This window comes from Tasmannia lanceolata, unplaced genomic scaffold, assembly GCF_043159265.1.
Source record: "Tasmannia lanceolata isolate RefF3 unplaced genomic scaffold, GAP_Taslan_0.1 ptg000013l, whole genome shotgun sequence".
In the NCBI taxonomy this organism is placed as follows: Eukaryota; Viridiplantae; Streptophyta; class Magnoliopsida; order Canellales; family Winteraceae; genus Tasmannia; species Tasmannia lanceolata.
In genome coordinates, this window is record NW_027518690.1 from 30133635 (window position 1) to 30153538 (window position 19904).

The 19904-nt window shown below is 45.7% G+C and overlaps 1 pseudogene across 1 annotated transcript; it reads left to right on the forward strand.

The window, feature by feature from the left end:
* The first annotated feature begins 11347 nt into the window (after positions 1–11347).
* On the forward strand, positions 11348–18326 carry LOC143890002 (putative lipid-A-disaccharide synthase, mitochondrial; annotated as a pseudogene). The gene is made up of 8 exons (XR_013255097.1): positions 11348–11744; positions 11899–11998; positions 13212–13317; positions 13426–13644; positions 14263–14346; positions 15691–15928; positions 16128–16354; positions 17744–18326. The product of XR_013255097.1 is annotated as a putative lipid-A-disaccharide synthase, mitochondrial (transcript).
* Positions 18327–19904: the final 1578 nt, after the last annotated feature.

A 19904-nucleotide genomic window follows, 5' to 3' on the forward strand; every position in this document is an offset into this window, starting at 1 on the left:
CCCCTCTGGTCGAGCGGTCGGAGAAAAGGGGGCGGCTAGGTCTTCTCCTTCGGAGTCGGAGCCTTCCGCCAAGAGGGTTGTCCCTTTTGGCGCTCGACAGGGGGATGCTGGTCGTGCGGCGCATCCTCCTGCCTTCTCGGAGGACGTGCCAAGTCAGATGGAGGGGGCGGTTATGACCAAGCTTCTTCTGGAGCGGGTGGAGCTTCCGTCGCAGTGCTTCCAGGTGCGAGGAGAGCTGTTTAAACCTGACTGGAAGATTGGCGTTGAGGATAGCGTTCTTGCAAATCCCCGGGTTGGGGTGGAGCTAGGGGTGACAACCGCTCTTCCTGGCAACGAGCCTGAGTTGGAGGGCTTCGATCGTAGGGCCCTGGGGGCTCAGTATTTTCAATCAACATCTTGCGTAAGTACCAGGTGGCTGGTTCTTCTGATTGTACTTTCCTCTCTTTGTTGTTTTTGAGATCGTACGTTGGAAATTTTCTGATGGCTTGCTTTTGCAGTCCCAAAGCTATGCCAGGAGGATGGTGCAGTGCCTGCTTGAGGATGAGGCTGAGATAAGTGCTTTTGAGGAGCGAGTCCGGCAGCTGAGCGAGGACTTGGACAAAGCCCGGGCGGAGAAAGGGGCTTTTGATGATACTGTTGCTCGACTTCGGGAAGACCTCCGGACAACCATGGAAGGGAGAAGCCGTGCGGCGGACAAATTGGCGGTGGCTCGACGATTGCATGCCAGAGAACTGGCGAAGGCGCGGGAGGAATGGCGCGACTTTGAGGAGTTTCTCAAGGCCGCGGCCGCGTTCAGCATTGACGTTGAGATAGACGCATTTGCTGAATGCCGGCGGTGTGTCCGCGAGGTCGATCCTTCCTTCCCCCTTGACAAGCTGATGCATGAGGCTGAGGGAGGCGCTCCGGAGGGTCTTTCGCCGGTACCGGTGGAAGTACCGGGGTCGGTCGAGGAGGAGGTGGCTGCCTTGGTAGATCCTGTAGTTGCCAAGACTTCTGAGGGGGCTCAGTAATGTTCGGATGCCTCGGGAAGTTTGCTCTCTCTCTCTTTTGGTCTTATTGACGTATTTGGTCTGTAATATCATTTGAACTATCTTTCTTTCCTTTATATATGATGTGCCGCGAGATCTTTGAGCTTTCAGTATTGCTCTTCGGGCTATTTGAGTTGTGATCTTTGTTGGCGAGGGTACTCCCAGTACACCCCGTAGGGCATCTTTTTTATGGAAGGACTATCTTCCGCTCAAGTGATCAGTTCGGGGTTAATGGGTCCCGCCTGCCCTTAAAGGGAGGTCTTTTTTTCATGGGGAGCGTTTTAGGGTATTCTCGAGGGGATCGGCCCCGATGCTACCTCTGTCTCACTCACTGTCTTTCATGGGGAGCGTTTTAGGGTATCTTTGGCGGGGGGCGGCCCCGGTGGTACCTCTGTCTCACTCCCTGTCTTCTTTTGGGTCCCTTATTTATTATGGGCCGGAAAGTGGAGATGCGTATGGCTCAGGTAGAAAAGCTATTCCATTGATTTGTTAAGGAGGAAAATACATCTTTGTTTCTAGAAACACAAAAAGGAAACAAACAAAACACTCGTCATACTTTTAAAGGAAAACACGTGACTTACCCTATCTTTTTACTGGTAAAACTCTCGGAGATTGTCCATGCTCCAACTGCGAGGGACTGGGGTCCCGTCGAGGCGTTCTAGCTGGTAGGCCCCGGGGCGGAGTGCTCGAACGATCCTGTATGGTCCTTCCCATTTAGGTGCGAGTTTCCTGGCGTTGTGGGGGTCGGATACCTCCGCCTGCCGTAGTACCAAGTCTCCGGGCTTTACCGAGCGCTTTTTTACTCGGGCGTTGTAGTACCGTGCCACCCTCTGTTGGTAGGAGGCGGTTCGGAGGAGGGCCTGCTCTCTTTTTTCGAGCACGAGGTCGAGAGTATTCTGTAGGAGTTCAGAGTTTCCTTTTTCGTCATAATTCTCCGTGCGGAAGCTGGAGAGGCCAATTTCTAGCGGAATGACCGCTTCGGCCCTGAAGGTTAAGCTGAAAGGGGATTCCCCAGTCGCGGTCCGCGGCGTCGTTCGATAGGCCCAGAGGACGCTAGAGAGCGCCTCTACCCAGTTTTTCCCAGCTTCTCCCAATCGCTTCTTGAGGCTCTGAAGCAAGATCCTGTTAGTTACCTCTACTTGCCCGTTGGCCTGGGGGTGTGCTACGGAGGCGAAACGATGCTCGATGCTTAGGCTATCGCAGAATTTGCCGAATTCAGCACTTGCGAACTGGGGACCGTTGTCTGTTACAAGTGTCTTTGGGATGCCGAAACGGCAGACCACGTCGTGATAAAAGAACTTATCCGTCGCTTTCGAATTGGGTTTTGCCACGGCTTTGACCTCGACCCATTTGGTGAAGTAGTCGATGGCGACGTACAACATTGTACGCCCCCCGGGGGCTTTTGGGAAGGGTCCGAGTAGATCCATGCCCCACATGGCGAAAGGCAGGGGCCCTGCCATCGCGGTGTATTGTGTGGCCGGTTGACGGGGGGTGGTCGCGTACCTTTGGCATGGGCTGCATTTTTTGACGAACTCCTTGGCGTCCCTGAGGATCGTAGGCCAGAAGTAGCCGTGCCTCACAATTTTCTGAGCCAGAGTCCTGCCGCCTCCGTGGTCTCCGCAGATTCCTTCATGTACTTCTCGTAACGCGTACTCTGATTCGGAGGGTACCAGGCATCGGAGGTACGGCCATGCGTATGACCGTTTGTAGAGCCTGGGCCCGTGGATCACGTAGTGGGCGGCTCTTGCGGTTAGGCGTCGGGCTTCCAGCTTGTCTTCGGGCAGTATCCCGTCTTTCAGGTATCGCATGATGGGGTCCATCCAGTTCGGTCCAGGTGGAATCTCCAAAACTTGCACTTCGTCGATGCTGGGGTGGGGCAGTATCTCTGTGAGCACGGTGCCGAAGTCATGGGTCTCTTCGGTGGACATTTTTGACAATGCATCTGCTCGACTGTTCATGTCTCGCGGTACCTGGAGGATCTCGACCTTTCCCATTCTTTGCAGTTTTTCTTTTACCTTCTGGAGGTATCTCTTTATTCTGAGGCCTTTGGCTTCGTATATCTCGTTTACTTGGTTGACGACGAGCTGGGAGTTGCTATAGACTTTTAACTTTTCCGCACCGAGCTCTGCGGCTAGACTTAGTCCTGCTAGCAAGGCTTCGTATTCAGCCTCGTTGTTGGAGGCTTTGAAATCTAGCTTGAGGGCGTATTCCAGTGTAAATCCTTCTGGGCCGTGGAGGGCCACTCCCGCCCCGTGCCGTGTTTTGCCTGTTGAGCCGTCAACGTGCAGGGTCCAATGAATCTCGTCGCTCTGTTCCGCTGAGTCTGACGCCACGTCTTTGCGAGCCGTCTGTTCGGTGGGGCCCTTGCCATTTTCCATTGTTGCTGGTTCCGTGGCCAGGGCTGTGGATTCCACTATAAAGTCAGCGAGGGCTTGGGATTTAATAGCCGGCCTCGGTCGGACCTGTATGTCGAATTCTCCCAACTCGACGGCCCAACTTACCATCCTGCCCGAGGTCTCTGGTTTTTGGAGAATTTTCCTCAGGGGTTGGTCGGTCAAAAGCACAATGGGGTGGGCCTGGAAGTAGGGGCGGAGCTTCCGGGCGGCGCTGACGACTGCGAGGGCGAATTTCTTTATGTTTAGGTACCGGACCTCCGCACCGTGGAGAGTCTTGCTCACGTAGTACACCGGATGTTCCTTCTTGTCGCTTTGCTTGGCCAATACCGCACTTACCGCCGTGGGGCTGATGGCCAGATACAGAAATAGTTCTTCCCCCAGCTCGGGTTTGGTGAGTACGGGTGGTGTCTGAAGGTATTGTTTCAGGGCGTCGAATGCTTCTTGGCAGGCCGGGGTCCATTCGAATTCTCGTATATTTTTCAGTTGTTTGAAGAAGGGTTGGCATTTCTCCGCCGACTTTGGCATGAATCGGCCTAGGCCGTGATTCGACTCGCGAGCCTTTGTACTTCTACCGCTGTTGTCGGGGGCTCCATGTCTAGGATGGCCTGGATCTTTTCAGGGTTGGCCTCAATCTCTCTCTGGCTAACCATGAACCCTAAGAACTTTCCGGAGGTCACCTCGAAGGCGCATTTTGCGGAGTTCAGCTTCATTCGGGCTCGTCGTAGGGTGTTGAAAGTCTCCTGAAGGTAGGAGATGTGTTTGGAGGACTCCAAACTTTTTACCAGCATGTCGTCGACATACACCTCTACGTTTCTTCTGATTTGCGCCTGGAATAGCTTATTTACGAGCCGCTGGTAGGTGGCGCCTGTGTTTTTCAACCCGAAGGGCATAACGGTGTAACAGTAGACGCCTTGATCGGTGATGAACGCCGTTTTCGGGATGTCGGGCTCGTGCATTTTTACCTGATTGTAACCCGAGAATGCATCCAAGAAGGTGAGGAGTTCGTGCCCGGATGTGGCGTCGATGAGTTGGTCTATGCGCAGGAGGGGGTAGGGGTCCTTTGGGCAGGCCCGGTTGAGGTCTGTGAAGTCTATACAGGCCCGCCAGTCTCCACTAGCTTTCTTGACCATCACGACGTTAGACAGCCATTTGGGGTACCGAATTTCTCTGATGAACCCGGCTTGTAGTAGCTTCTCCACTTCGGCTTTTATGTGAGTTTGACGTTCTACCGCGAAGTTCCTCTTCTTCTGCCTGACGGGTTTAAGGGCTGGGTTCACGTTTAACTTGTGAACGGCCAACTCCTTGGGTATCCCGGGCATGTCCTTGGCGGACCATGCGAACATGTCTTCGTTGGTTCTGAGGAAGTCGATCATCTGGTCTCGCAGGGGGCCTTTTAGTAGGGAACTGATCCGGACTCGTCTCTATGGTTGATGTTGGGCTATGGAGATGGAGTCTAGCTCCTCGGCGGGTTCTCCTCTTATTGTGCGGGCCCACTGCCGGGGGTCTTCACTACCGATTGTGAAGTTTTCGGCCGGAGCATTGGTTCCTCTTAGGCTTGCTGCGTAGCATTGACGTGCTATCATCTGCTGCCCCCGGACCTCCCCTACTCCGGTTGGAGTGGGGAATTTCATCTTGAGGTGGGGGGTGGAGACCACTGCCCCCAAATCTCTTAGAGCGGGGCGCCCGATGATGGCGCTGTAAGTGAACGGTATGTCTACAACCATGAAGGTGGTCAGGATGGCTTTTTGGAGGGGGTACGTCCCAAAGGTCACGGGTAAGTCGATATTGTCGTCGACCCGTACGGACGCACCGGAGAACCCGTAGATGGAATACTCCATGGGTCCCAGCCTCTCTTTGCCCAGTTTCATTTCTTCGAAGGTTCCGAGGTGTAATACGTTGACGGAGCTTCCCGTGTCGACCAGAATCTTTCCTATGTCGAAGTTGGCGACGACTAGCCTGACGACCAGTGCGTCGTCGTGCGGGACCTGTAGCCCGTTGAGGTCTTCGTTGGAAAAAGTGATGATCTGGTCTTGTCGGGGTGGATCCGTTCGGGCCTTTTTGGAAGGCATATCCATGGAGAACACCCGCTCTGCGTATGCCCGCCGATCAGCTGTTGTCGGCCCTCCCGCTGCCGGTCCTCCCGCGATGATGTTGATTTTTCCTACGATGGTAGGCGGCTATTCGCGGGCCTACGGTTGTTCGGGGGGCTCGTCTTTCCGAGGGCGCTGGTGGTGGCGTGTGTCGTGTCTACTGCGGGATCGACGTCTGCTTCGGGAGCGATACCTGCTAGGGGATCGGCGTCGACTTGCGGATCGGCGACGATTGTTGGACCGGCGCCTATTGGGCGACTGACGCCTACCTCTGGGTTCGTCGGGTGGATGCTGGACCTCGCGCGAATTTCCGCCAGGGCTTCTGAGATATTGATTTAGGTGCCCTTCTTCGGCCAGCCTTTCCAGCTGGAGGCGGAGGTGGAAGCAATGGTCAGTTTCGTGGCCGTGGTCCCCGTGGAATTCGCAGAACTTTTTGGCGGACCGCTTCTTTGGGTCCGTGGCCATTCACTTGGGGGGGGGGGGTCAGGAGACCCTGATCTCTGATGGCTAGTAGGACATGGGAGAGGGGAACCTTTAATGGGGCGCTTCCCAGTCTTTCGAAGACGGGGATGGGGTTCCGCCTCGCCTGTTTCTCCTCGGCCCTCGGCCTCAGGATCCTTCGGTCGTCGTTGTTTTTTCTTTCATCGGGGCCGGGCTGGTTCCGCTCTCAGGCACATGCTTCTTCTGCTCGTACGAACTTGTCAGCCTTGGATTCAAGTTCCTGTAGGTCCCGTGGTGGCTTGAGGGTGAGATGCAGCTTGAGATTGGGATCGGTGGTGGCGTGCTTTAGTGTTGCGACCGCTATTTGGACGTCCATGTTAGAAAGTTGGGCCAATTCGGCGTTGAATTTTAACATGAAGTCTCTTAGGGTCTCGTTTCTTCCCTGCCGGAGGGCTAAGAGGGTGTCCGCTGGATCATGCCAGAGGCGGTTGTTGGCGAATCTTGCGCTGAACTTCCTTCCGAATTCGTGGAAGGATGGGATGGAGTCGGGCTCCAATCTCATGTACCAGTCGTTAGCGGTCTTTCTTAACAGGGAGGCAAAGGCTCTGCACATGAATCTGTCCGACGCGCCTCGGAGCGTCATTACCCTTTTGAAGGTTTGGAGGAACTCGAGGGGGTCCGTGCTTCTATCGTACAGACCGAAGCGGGAGAGGTCTATGCCTGCTTCTGCTGGGGTTTTTAAGACCTCCGAGGTGAATGGGGATGCCGTTTCCCTCTCCCATTCGTCGAGGATGCCGTGGGCGTAGGGCTTCTTCATTTCTAGTTTTACCTCTCGAATCTGCCTCTGCAGGTCGGCTATCAGATCCACGCTGGGCGGTTGCGCTGAGGTTACTACTTCTTCCGCCCGAGCCAGGGGCGGTTCCTGGAGACGGGCAGCTTGGACAGGGGGAGCGCGGCTTAGCGTAGCCTGCTTCCCGTTGTCTCGTTGGTGTCCCCTAGCTGCGGGGGGCAAAGGGCTATTCGTCGATGGGGACGGCGTCCGGCGAGTCGGTGCTCGCTTTCGCCGGGGATGACGCTCCCCTGGCTGTTCCTCGTTGCCTTCGTCATAGGCTTCTGTCTGGTCCTGCGTTGTCAGGGGCCTCTCCGGGGCCGGAGGAGGCAAGCGTTGGAGTAGTTCTCGGCGGAGTTCGTTGAACATCTCCATGGTGGGGACCATCTGCGGTGCGCTAAAGGAGGGCTGGTGTCGGCCCGAGAGTGGTGAGTTGGGCTCTTGGGAGCTTGAGGTATTGGTTTGTGCGCGCTGAGCCTGACTCCTGGTTATTACCCTGTTTCTTACTGTTGGGTGTGGTTTCTCATCGCCATAAGGCGTTCAGTACTCGAAGAGTCCCACGGATGGCGCCAATATGATGGCGTCTGAATCCGGGTCGGTGATCGCGCGGTCGGTAGAGGGCCTCCGCGGGGTCTGCAATCACAAACAAAGGGGGTCAGGGGGTCCGGGGTGGGTCCCGGACGACCACTTCGACACCCAAGTCAGATCCTTTGACCAATCAATATAAAGGACAGCGAGAAGGGGAAGGGGTTTTGATCAGGGTTACCAGGGCCAACGCGCAGGCTCCTTTCTGGGTGTGTGAATGAGTGGGTCGGAGGGGACTAGCAGGGAGAGTGGGATTGCGTTCCTAGTCTCCTCTGTTGTTGCCTCGCCTCTTTTTCCGGTTGCTTTTTGCGGGTCTGAGAATGGGAGAAGTCCTTTCCAAAAAATGTGGATCCTCTCTCTTCTTCCTTTCCCTCCCTTTTAAAGGGAGGTGAGCGGCCCTTTTCATCATTATGGAGAGAAAGCCTTCCTTTGCAGGATTGGGCCGTTCCCCTGCCTCGCCGGCGCGCGTGGCTTTGCCGGCCATTTCATGAGGCTTGGACGGTGACACGTGTCATGTTTGCATGGTCTTTATCATTTTCCAACGTCTTTCTTCATGATGGCTAGGCTCTCCTTGTGCATGGACGACACGTGGCGATATCTGAGAACGACGCCGTATTTGTGTCCCATCAAGTATTTTTCTGATCGGCACGGTTTTCAGGAGTTTCTTTCTAGTCGTGGAATTACTCATCAGTCGTCTTGTGCCCACACTTCACAACAGAATGGTGTTGCCGAGCGGAAAATACGGTATCTTGTAGATATAGCTCGCACAATTCTGTATCAGATGCATGTTCCCAAATCTTTTTGGGCTGACGCTATGCTTACAGCCTGCTTTCTGGCTAATCGTCTACCATCTTCAGTTCTTAGCAATCGGTCCCCTTTTTCAGTGTTACACCCTTCTGGGGATCCGTTTTCGTTACCTCCCAAGGTGTTTGGGTGTGTTTGCTTTGTTCAGGATCTCACCCCAGGACTTGATAAATTGGCCCCAAGGGCAATCAAGTGTGTTTTCCTGGGTTATTCACGAACCCAGAAGGGTTACCGATACTACAGTTCTCAGCTTCGCCGCAAATTTATCAGTGCTGATGTTTCCTTATTTTAGGATACTTCCTACTTTCCTGCTTCCTGCTTCCTCTTCTTTACCGGTATCTCCTCCTCCGTTGCCATTGCCGGTTCCGGTTCCAAGTTTGCCACCGGATCCGGTTCCAAGTTTTCCACCGGATCCGATTTAGCGTCCCTTCCAGGTATATACTCACAAGCGTTCTGCTACTTCAGTTGAGCGTTCATGCCCTGCCATCTCTTCTCAGTAAGCAAGTCCTTTACCCTCACCTCTGATGCTGTTGCTCAGGTTGATGAATCTCTTGATGCCCCATTACGAGCCGTACTCGTTCTCGTACCACTCATCACCCTATTTCTGATGCTGTAAGTTATGCTCGGTTATCTCCTTCGTATACCATATTTATATCATCTTTGTCATCGATTTCTATTCCTCACTCTGCTCGAGAGGCTATGCTTGATTCGGGATGGCGAGTAGCTATGGAGGCTGAGATGGATGCTTTGGCCAAAAACCAGACATGACAGTTGGCTTCCCTTCCTCCTGGTGCTCAGGTAGTCGGATGTAAGTGGGTGTTCACCATCAAATACCTACCTGATGACTCTATTGAGAGGCTAAAAGCCCGTCTTGTTGCAAAGGGCTTTACTCAGACTTATGGGATTGATTATGTTGAGACATTCTCTCCAGTGGCAAAGATTCCATCCATCCGTGTATTGATTTCTTTGGCCGTGAATCAGTCTTGGCCATTATATCAGTTGGATATCAAGAATGCGTTCCTCCATGGTGATTTGCAGGAGGAGGTGTATATGGAGCAACCACCAGGGTTTGTTGCTCAGGGGGAGTTGCAGCATACCGTCTGTAAGTTTAGAAAGGCGATTTATGGTCTTAAACAGTCTCCTCGTGCTTGGTTTGGGAGATTCAGTGAGGCCATCCTACAATTTGGTGTGAAACAATGTGATTTAGACCATTCTGTGTTCAACTCTTGAAGCAAGGATGGTTTGATTCTCCTGGTTGTATATGTTGGTGACATTGTTATTACAGAGAATGACAAAGCAGGAATACAACGCCTCAAAGATTTTCTTCAGAATGAATTCAGCACAAAAGACCTTGGTGTTCTGAGATACTTCTTAGGCATTGAAGTGACACATTCACAAAGGGGGCTATCTTTGTCCCAAAGGAAGTATGCTCTTGATATTTTGGAAGAAACAGGTCTTCTGGGGGCAAAGCCTGCACAAACTCCTATGAATCCGAATGTCAAGCTTTCACCTGATCAGGGGGAGCCACTAGAAGATCCTGGTCGATACAGACGGTTAATAGGACGGTTGATCTATCTCACAGTCACTCTTCCGGATATTGCATATGCTGTTGGTGTGGTTAGCCAGTATATGAGTGCACCTCGGACATCACATTGGTCAGCCGTGATTCAGATGATTCAGATAGTGAAGTATCTGAAGAAAGCTCCCGGGAAAGGTCTTCTCTTCAGGAAGCATAAACATTTGAGAATTGAGGGATACTCTGATGCAGACTAGGCCAGATCTCCTGCTGACCGGCGATCTATTAATGGCTATTGTACCTTTATAGGTGGAAATCTAGTATCTTGGAAGAGTAAGAAGCAGGAGGTTGTGTCACGATCCAGTGCAAAAGCATAATACAGGGCCATGGCTTACACAAGCTATGAATTAATTTGGCTACGATCGTTTACGTCACAGATTGGATTCTCATACTCCTCACCTGCGTCCCTCTACTGTGACAACAAGTCAGCCATTCACATAGCTATGAATCCGGTATTTCACGAACGAACTAAGCATATAGAAGTGGATTGTCACTTTATTCGTCACAGGATTCAGACAGGCCAAATTCAAACCGAGTTCCTTCGAACGAATGATCAGATTGCAGACATGTTTACCAAGCCGTTGAATGGAGTTCGATTGAGTGATTTATGTAACAAGCTGGGCATGTATGACATTCATACTCCAGCTTGAGGGGGAGTGTTAGAATAAGCTTATGTAGCCTAAGGGCATTATATTCTTTTCATAATAAATATATATGTGTGTGTAAGGGCAAGTAGGCTAACACACAACATTTCATTCTCAAATATCTATGTTAACACTTTCAAAAATAGAAAATTTAATCCAAAGCTTAAGAACCAGTTTCAGACATATGTAGAGCCAAATTTAAAAAATAAAAATACATAGATTAAATCATCTCCAACTCCACACAGCTTGAGTCTATGGGCTGTACGGGTCGACATGGTTCCGGTTCAACCTGAAGAACCGAACCGGACCGGCCTATTTGGTTTGGTTCGGTTTGGTTCCACATTTATATGGTTCGTCGGTTCCGGTTCAAACTATTGGGAACCGATTGTATATGGTTCGGTTCTGGGTTTGGGTTCATGGAACCGAGAACCGACTCCCAACTGATAAATCACCCCCGTTTCCATGAGAAAATTCTCCCCCCTTTAACGTTTTGCTTTGCCTTTTAAGTTTTAATTCACCCCCCTTTAACATTTTGCTTTGCCTTTTAATGTTAGTGTACATAGTTGCATGACTCTGTGTGCGTGTCTTAAGTTTCACTGTCTTAAGATTCACCGGGTATACATTGATTGCGTTTGTCTTAAGTTTACTATGACAAATTACAGTGATCTGGACTAATGATTGCATAATTTGTCTTAAGAAAGTGTGAAAGAATATACATTGGATTGCATGACATCTAAAACTGGATAATGGATATACATTGCATAACTCAGAAACTGGGTATACATTGCACCTGGGTAAACCCAGAACCGACCCGACCCGATCAAGTTCGGTTTTGGTTCGGTTTGGTTCCAGAGATAAATGGTTCGGTTCTAGTTCCAAATTCTGGGAACCGATTACATATGGTTTGGTTCTGGGTATACCCCAAAACCCAGAACCAAACCGAACGGAACCATGTCCACCTGAATCAAAATAACAACAAACTTGAAACCGGATGAGTCTTTTATGCACATTTGATCAAACATGTGACATGCATCAGAACTCCAAGAAAAAAAAACTTCATTCAAATAGTTCTAATGGAGTTGTCTCTGGAAAACACCTGGAATAGGTAGGAAGAAAGTGGAGTTAAAGACATTGAGAATATGATGAGGGTGCTGAATAATAATAGGATAAGCTTTTTGTGGATATTGGGGATATCATTTTCTAGCAGAGTGATAGACGTGGCTGCAAAAGAGGGAGAGCTTAGGGTTTTCATGGTCTCTGGAGAGGTTTCTGGGGATTCCATAGCTTCTAGTCTCATGGCTTCTCTCAAACACCTTTCTCCTTTTCCTGTTCGTTTCTCTGGCGTTGGAGGGTAAGATAAGATATTCCCTTATAATAAAATCCATCTCTTTTTTTCTAGCAGTATAAACAATCCACTCTTTATCATTTTGTTCTGCTATATTTTGAGGTCTCAATTCTCCCTTTCTATTGTTTTTCAGATACTGAAATCATCTGTTTCTGGTCAGGCTCTTGATGTGCAAGGAAGGATTGAAATCCCTTTACCCAATGGAGGATATTGCAGTAATGGGTGTTTGGGAATTGTTGCCACATTTGAATAAGATTAGGGTGAGCATCCTACACTGTCCTTATTGTGAAATAACCAATTACCCCAAAAGCTTAAGCTGTTAGAATTTGTGTTATTTAATCATTTATACTTTAATGCGACCCCTTAGGTGTGACTCCTCTTTTTTCGGTTGGCCGCCATACACATGAATTTTTAATATCAAGGATTTGTGGGGCCGTTTGGATACACGGACTTTAGTATATTGGATTTCCGATGGGAGACAAGAAAAGAAGGAGACCGTTCGTTTCGCTTCTCTTTAGAATCTTGGATTTTAAGTAAGAACTCCATGTTTTAGAAATCTCTCCCCCATCTATTCTCTTGCTGATGGAAAGAAGGGCTAGAAATCAGAAAATGATAGCCGGTCTCCTTCGCTCGTCTCCCATTTACGATTTTGAAGAAATCCAAGATTCTAAAATCTGTGTATCCAGACCTTAGAAGCACGAAGCGGGTACGGGGGCGGGGGCGGAGGTGGGAGCGGGAGCGGGGAAGCGTGGGGTCTAGAAGAGTCTAAGTTTGGGAGCGTCGTTAGAGGGTGTATGTAATATTTTTTTTTTATATCTTTCAAAATTCAAGTACATCAAAAAATAATAGTTTTTAACCATTTTCATATGTATCTTTCAAAATTTAAGTACATCTAAAAGCTAATTTCTAACCATCTTCACCATCTTCATTTATGTGCACTCGTTCCTTGTGCCTTCTGAAGATGCACAAGCCTTTGTGGTTGCTCCAATGAAGTACTTTGAAGAGTTGGAGGAGTTTGATGTAAGGAAGTTAGTGATGGTTGGACTTACAGAGTAATAGAAGCAGGCTGGGAGCGTTATTAGAGCGGTTCCCGTCTCTCTGGGGTCGCGCTCCTTGAAAGCTCCTTTCTAAGGAGCGCTGAATCGAGGTTCCAAGGTGGGAGCGGCACCCCGAGAGAAGGTTCCTGCTTCTACAATCCAGATGGCCCCATTGGGTTTTGAACCCAGGCCATGCCGTGCCATGCCTTAAGGCAATACAGATGGATTTTTACTATTAAGGAGTTGTTGGGTTTTGAACCCTGGACTGCCTTGAGGCAATCGCTCCGATACCACGTGAAGCAACCAGTTACTCCAAAAGCTTTAGTTGTTGGAATTGGTGTTATTTAATCATTTATACATTAACACATGAGTTTTCCCATCGATGTAGCTCAGCTAATTTGGTTCTTATTTGAACGTTGGGAATTGGAAATGGCAGATGAAGTTAAAGGAAGCAACAGAAGCTGCTATCTTGTTTCAGCCTCATGTTGTAGTGACAGTCGACTCAAAAGGATTCTCTTTCCATTTTCTAAAGAAATTAAGGGGTAATCTTCTACATTTTTCTTATTCTTTTATTAGTGTAGGAAATAATGTTTCCATAGAATATAGATTTTATGGAGTGCAAGGTGGTAAAAGACCATTTTTTTTTGCAGCTAGATGTAGTCAACAAGGAGTAACTAGTCCTGTTCACATCCATTATGTTGCACCCTCATTCTGGGCTTGGAAAGGGGGCGAAACTAGGCTCAAAGAGCTATCTGTGTTTGTGGATCATATATTGTGTATTCTTCCATTTGAGGAAGAAGTTTGCAGCTCAAATGGGTTGGCAGCGACATTTGTTGGTCACCCCATGTTTTAGGATGCTTTAAATTCGATTTCGGTATGAATTTGCTGTTCTTTCTTTCAGAGATATGTCACAAAGCTTTGAAAACTATCTGGTTAAGATTATATGTATATCTTGCATAAGTTATATAGCATTTCGTTATGTTTGCTGAAATGCTTCAATTAGAATACATGAGGCCAACCCGTACAGGTGTGGCTCTTTGGCTTAAAGTCTTGGGTATGCTCCCCAGAGACGAGAGTTCGAATCCCCCTGGGCTTGCCCGATGCGCGTGGTTTACGGGTGATTGCGCGCATCCGGAGGGAATTAGTCCCACTCTACAAAGTGGGGTGGGGACACCCTACGTCATCAAAAAAAGAAAAGAATACATGAGGCCTGTGGATTGAGCTGATTTGGAAGCATTTTGTTTTTGTTTGGAGTATCCACCGAGTTCATATAATCATCAAGAATCGTCACTTCTGGCAACTTCACTTCTTTTTTGATAAAGTGAATTGTTTTCCATGAGGTGTGATAGCTGACTATTACCATGTTGGGAACTCATATACTGTTTTGCTTTTATTCATGATATATACTTGTTACTTTTATTCATGATATACTTGTTCATTTCAACTTGGACATGCAACTTGATTTTGACATTCAGAAGGAATTTCTTGCTTAGGGAAGCGTCCACCATCAAATAAATGGGAGTTGCAAGGAGATGGTGAAGGCTTTCGAAGTAAACATGGAATATCTTCTGGTAGTTTTTTCTTCTGAAATTTGACGAACTCTTATGTTCAATAAGCCATTCCTGTTCAAGTTCTTCTGTGGTCCAGGTTAGTTTATGTCAGAGAGTTTGTGTAATTCTCGGGTTTGGTGATTTTTTCTGAACATTGAGGTATGTATTAAATAAAATTTCCTAGCGAAGCATTGAGGTATGCATAAAATAAAATTGCCTAGAACAAAGGGAAGCAGATTAGCTTTTGTTTGCCATCACTTTCTGATTGGCTGTTATCCAAAATATTCAGAAATAACAGTAAAATTAATCACAAAGCATATCTAGCCGTTCACATTTTAGAGAACATATTCTGTGTAGGCATATTCTGCTGAAGGATTTTTAGTTTTTTTTGGTGTCCATTGGAAATGCAAATTAACCTTTTTAGTTAAAATTTTCCTTAGATGAACACCTATCAGATAATCCCTGTCCTTATTTATCTCACTTACTTCTCAACCATTATCGCACCACTCATATCCCTTCCTTCACTTGCCAGTTAGCTTTTATACATGGTAGGTGAATAGTAAGTGTTTGAGATTTATAGTATATGTCCATGTAAAAGTAGTTTATTTTTTAGGAGAAAGTGAAAATGTGGAGCTACCATTAGTGTGGCTTCTAAAACAAAAATAGTTCCTATTTGGAAACCTCTTCCAATGGGAAGGAAGTGTCAAGATGAATTTGAATTTTGATTATTCAAGTTGGGGGAATCTGGGTGGAGCAGGTATAGGAGGAATCATAAGAGATAGAAATGGTGAGGTTAGGATCAACTTTATTGGTCTGGTGGGATTGAGGAATTCCGTCGAAGCAGAAGCTTTGGCTCTTAGACAGGCAACTAGACTTCTTATCCCATTTCTGTGTGAGGGATCACATTTAAAAGTGATTCGGTGATTCCCTCAATGCCAATTACATGGAGTAGAGATGGGGTGGGAAGAAATTTGAAGAGGTGCTGAGAGATTTAGAGGGTCACCATTTACATTTTTGTTATGTGTGAAGAGAAGCCAATGTGGAGGCTGACAAGTTAGCAAATGGAGTGTCGTATTTTAATATGATTATTAGAGATCATGCGCCTGAGTAGCAAGGGTCTTGGCAGGTTTTAGCTTCCTCTGTTTTGGTTCTAGTTGCTTATAATATTGTAGTGTCTGTTTTTTACTTTTTTGCCAGATCACATCGATTAAAAAAAATAATTTCATATCCATCTTCAATCAGTACTTCTTATGTATTGCTCTGATGGGTGTTTTTATCATTGGACTACATGTACTATAACCTAAAAGCTTTAGGTAGTAACTTGAAACTAAAAGGTATTTATACTTCCTGCGTTGTCTTTAACAGGAGCCACAGTCATTACCTTACTTCCTGGAAGCAGATTGCAAGAGGTCACACGCATGCCCCCCATTTTCTGAAATACGATGGAACAATTGAAAACTCTTTTTCTGAGTTGATAACTGTTATCCCAGTGGCACCTAACCAGCATGTGGAGAACTACATCTATAGAGCTATTCAGACATCCACAATGCCTGCAATATTGATATCTGGGAGTTCACGAAATCTAAAATATGATGCATTCAGTGTATGTCTTTTTTTCTATTAAACCAAATTTTATACTTAGGTTTTTGTTTTAAGCGTAGGCACTGGAGATTTCAGGTCATAATGATAATAGTGTAGAAGGTGAAGCCATGTAGTGTAAAATATGATTGATGGATTAGGCTAGAGGCACCAATGCTCTTTTAGTCTTTTTCATGTTTAATCATCATTTGGATTCTGTGCAGGCTAGCAGAGCCGCATTGAGTACGTCTGGTACAGCTATTATGGAGTTGCAACTTGCACGGCTACCTTGTGTTGTTGCGTATCGAGCTCATTTTTTAACGGAATGGTTAATTCGATATAAAACAAAGTTGCAATACATGTCCCTGTCCAATATTCTTTTGGACTCAGCTGTTATTCCAGAAGCTCTTTTCCAGGCATGCACACCTATTAATCTAGCTTCATTCCTCAGGTAAGATTCTTTCCTCATTTCTACGTGGATGTTTTTTCATCAATGTTCAGGGACATATTTTACTTGGATAAGTTTTACGTACTGGGTCGTGGTCACAGGGTGTCAGACACATCTATGTATTCATGATACACATATATAAAAGGTTTATGAACAATGTTTAATCTTTTCATCAAGAGGAATGGTGAAATTCTGTTTTTGATCAGCTATCCATTGTCTCTTCTAGAAAGGATCTCAAGATAGATAGCATTGATAAAAATGTGGACAGTTACTTTATTATATATGATTAATGGTGCATGGTTTATAGAATGCACTATAAAGTACACGAGTCGAGATGATGATATGCTATCATGTTATCCTTTCTGGAACAGATGGTGGACAGTTTATTATACATGATTAATGGTGCATGGTTTATGAACCTGATTATTCCTATTTAGTTAATTAATCGAAGGTATGAAAATAATTGCATTGATAAGAATGTGGAAAATTCAGCTTACTAGTTTCATTTTTTTCGAATGGTTCAACGTATTAATTTCATGTTATAATTTTTACACTATCTAGTATAACCAAGTTTGTCCTTTTGCCTTTTACCTTGTGAGTCTATTCACAAAAGTACTATAGTGGGTTATCAGAAAATCAACGGGCTGTGAGGAATAGCTGGGGTTATTGCAAAGATTCTAGACATTTGAATCGAGATTAATCCGTTGATGCAACACAAGTTCAGATCTGCAAATGAGATGGAAGACCAGCTAGCAAAAGGAGTAGACAGGGAAGAACTAGTAATTGGCGATTCATTTCCATTGTAGAGTCTGGTCGCAGCAGTATGTCTTTGGACTGTTTGGGATTGCTTTTGAGGACTGTAGTTGTAACAGATAGTGTATCTGTTTGGGAGCATTTATAGGTGGTCTGTTTCGGGGAGTGTAATATTGAGGGATTAGCGTGTATGAGGATATTGTTGTAATTGGGACATCTCGTCCCATTTCATTTTCTGCTGCATCCATGTTGTGTTGCAAAAAAAGGGATTGTTAGTTTTTAAAGACAAAAACTCTCCAGTCTTGATGGATTCATGGTCCTCCAACAGATTCATCCATCTTAGTAATTTATTTATGCTTGTTTCTAAATAGGCTCCTGGCAAGTCTCACATATGTGCCATATGTTCCCTCAGCGACTAAAATATCATTGTAGTTTATCTTGTACAGTAGCATTTTTTTTGAATGATAGTACAGTAGCATTATAAGGAATGAGTTGAGGTCCTATCAAGACATAAGGACAAACTTGATAAGATAAGACTGCACTATAAAATACCAGACTTCTTTCGTTTAATGTTATACTTTTACAATATCATACCTTAATGATTTTTTAATATAGGGGAAATCTTAACGTATCCTGCAGGAACAAACAAAACAGTCATGGGAAAAGAGCTTGATGAACACAACCAATGTTATGTGAAAAGTTGAACATGTGTTTCCCATGTGGCAGTTCTTCTCATTGCTAGAAGCAGCTTATGGGTTTGTACAACTAGAAACTGAAATGCACATGTTGAAGTTGCGATGCCCGGAAGCCCATATTTGTTCCTGAGACATAGTGTTAGGTTTCAAGTAACACTCTCGACTATCAATTACTCATTAGAGTACCAATGTTTTCTTTTTTAATAGGAAAATTTCCTAGTCCTATTCTAATTAAATATTTCTTCTATTTTTATTTGTCAAAAAATCAGTGTTACATGATCTTCTATTATTATCAATTTGAGAAATGTATCTATTTAAGAATGCACATAATTTAGTCTCTGTACAACACAGCATAGCGATAACATGGATATATTATTTAACTGTTCAAAGTTTCTTCTTCACAAAGGAACGTCAAACTAACATTTGGAAAGAGAAGAGTATGTACACTAGCTGAACAATTATACGACTTTATAATACTGCTTACAGATTTTTGCTGATTATGTTCAGTGTAAAATTTTGGTATAATTTTTTTTCAGTGTCGTGACTTTGCAGCGGAGTGATTCATGATGACACTCTCCGCGAAGAGCAGATGGCTAATGCAGAAAAGATTTTCGAGTTGCTTTGTCCTTCTGAAAGAAATATATCGAATTTCACTCCTCAAGAATTGAGATCCTCATTTACCAATTACACCCCAAGTATGATTGCGGCATCAACTATACTGTACTGCGCCAAACGAAAGTTAGAATGAATTGCACATGATTGAAATTTTAGTTGTAGAGCCTTGAAGAGTTATATTTGATGCTTCATCATGTCTAAATGAACACTAATAATGGCGTGGCTGGAGTGGGAGGCATTCTTAGAGACCAGACTGGTTCCATTAGGTGGGCTTTCTCGCAGCCCATTGGAATCAAAGACTCCAATGAAGCTGACGTGAAGGCTCACCTCTAGGGCATCGGGATTGTGGATAGTAGCGATTTGGGCAAGCTCATTGTGGAGGGAGACTCCCTCAATATTATTTTGTGGATGGTTGGGAGTAGCTCTCCTCTGTGGAGCATAGTTTTAAAACTCCCCCGCGTCTGTCCCGAGCCGACTCCCTTTTACCTTAGCCACGTTCCGTATTTTGCCCTACAGAGTTAATAAAAACTTCTTTGACTCTCTCTCGAATTATGACCGAATCAACCGAGTACTAGCTGTGTAAACTGAGTACTCGACCGTGTCGTGCCAAGTCGACTAGGATTTTCTTCGTGGTTTTTACACTTCTGTGGAGGTTGGCGGATATGATAGAGGAGATCCACAATATTGTGGTGGGGGTACTCGGTAGATGTTTTCAAAATATTTTATTGTAATTTTTTAATATTTTTTTTTTTGAAAAATGAGTTTTTTCAAAGACATTTTGCGAAAAAGTATTTCCATTAGAAGACACTTAAAAATGTCTTTTTTTTAATGGAAGGGTAATTTCATTTGAAAGGGTGTCTTCATGTCTTTCCTGTTTTTTGATCTTCTTTTAGAAGGATTACATCTGAAAGAGTGCCTTTATGTCTCTTTAGGATTATCCTACTGAAAAAGGGCTTATATTTTCAAAACGAATGAAAAAGGGCTTATATTTTCAAAACGAAAACTTAATCGAAGAAAATGATTCTACAATTTTTGATGCCTAGTAAAAACGCACGTGCAATGCACGTGCGTGAACAAAGGATTATCATATGTAAATTAATTTTTGGGAACAATCAATTTATATTGTGGCCCATTAAATGGACGGTTTGGATCGTGCTATGATACATGGCGTACGATTGTTTTGAAAAATAGTTGATTGTACGGACTTACACCATAGGTTGTATGCGAAAAATAATTTCCATAGGATGATCCCAACACAGTTACGGGGTTTTCAAAATATGTCATTTATCTATAGATTGTAGGGATGCGATCATCATTTGGGAATGATCAAATGGACGGTTTGGATCATCCTATGGTGTAGGCCGTAAAATATTCACTTCAATTTTTTATTTTTTGATAGGTAAGTTGGGGTTTTGGGGGAACTCCTACCGGCTTATTAAAAAATACTTCACTACATGGGCTTACACCATATATATTCTAACAATAATTTT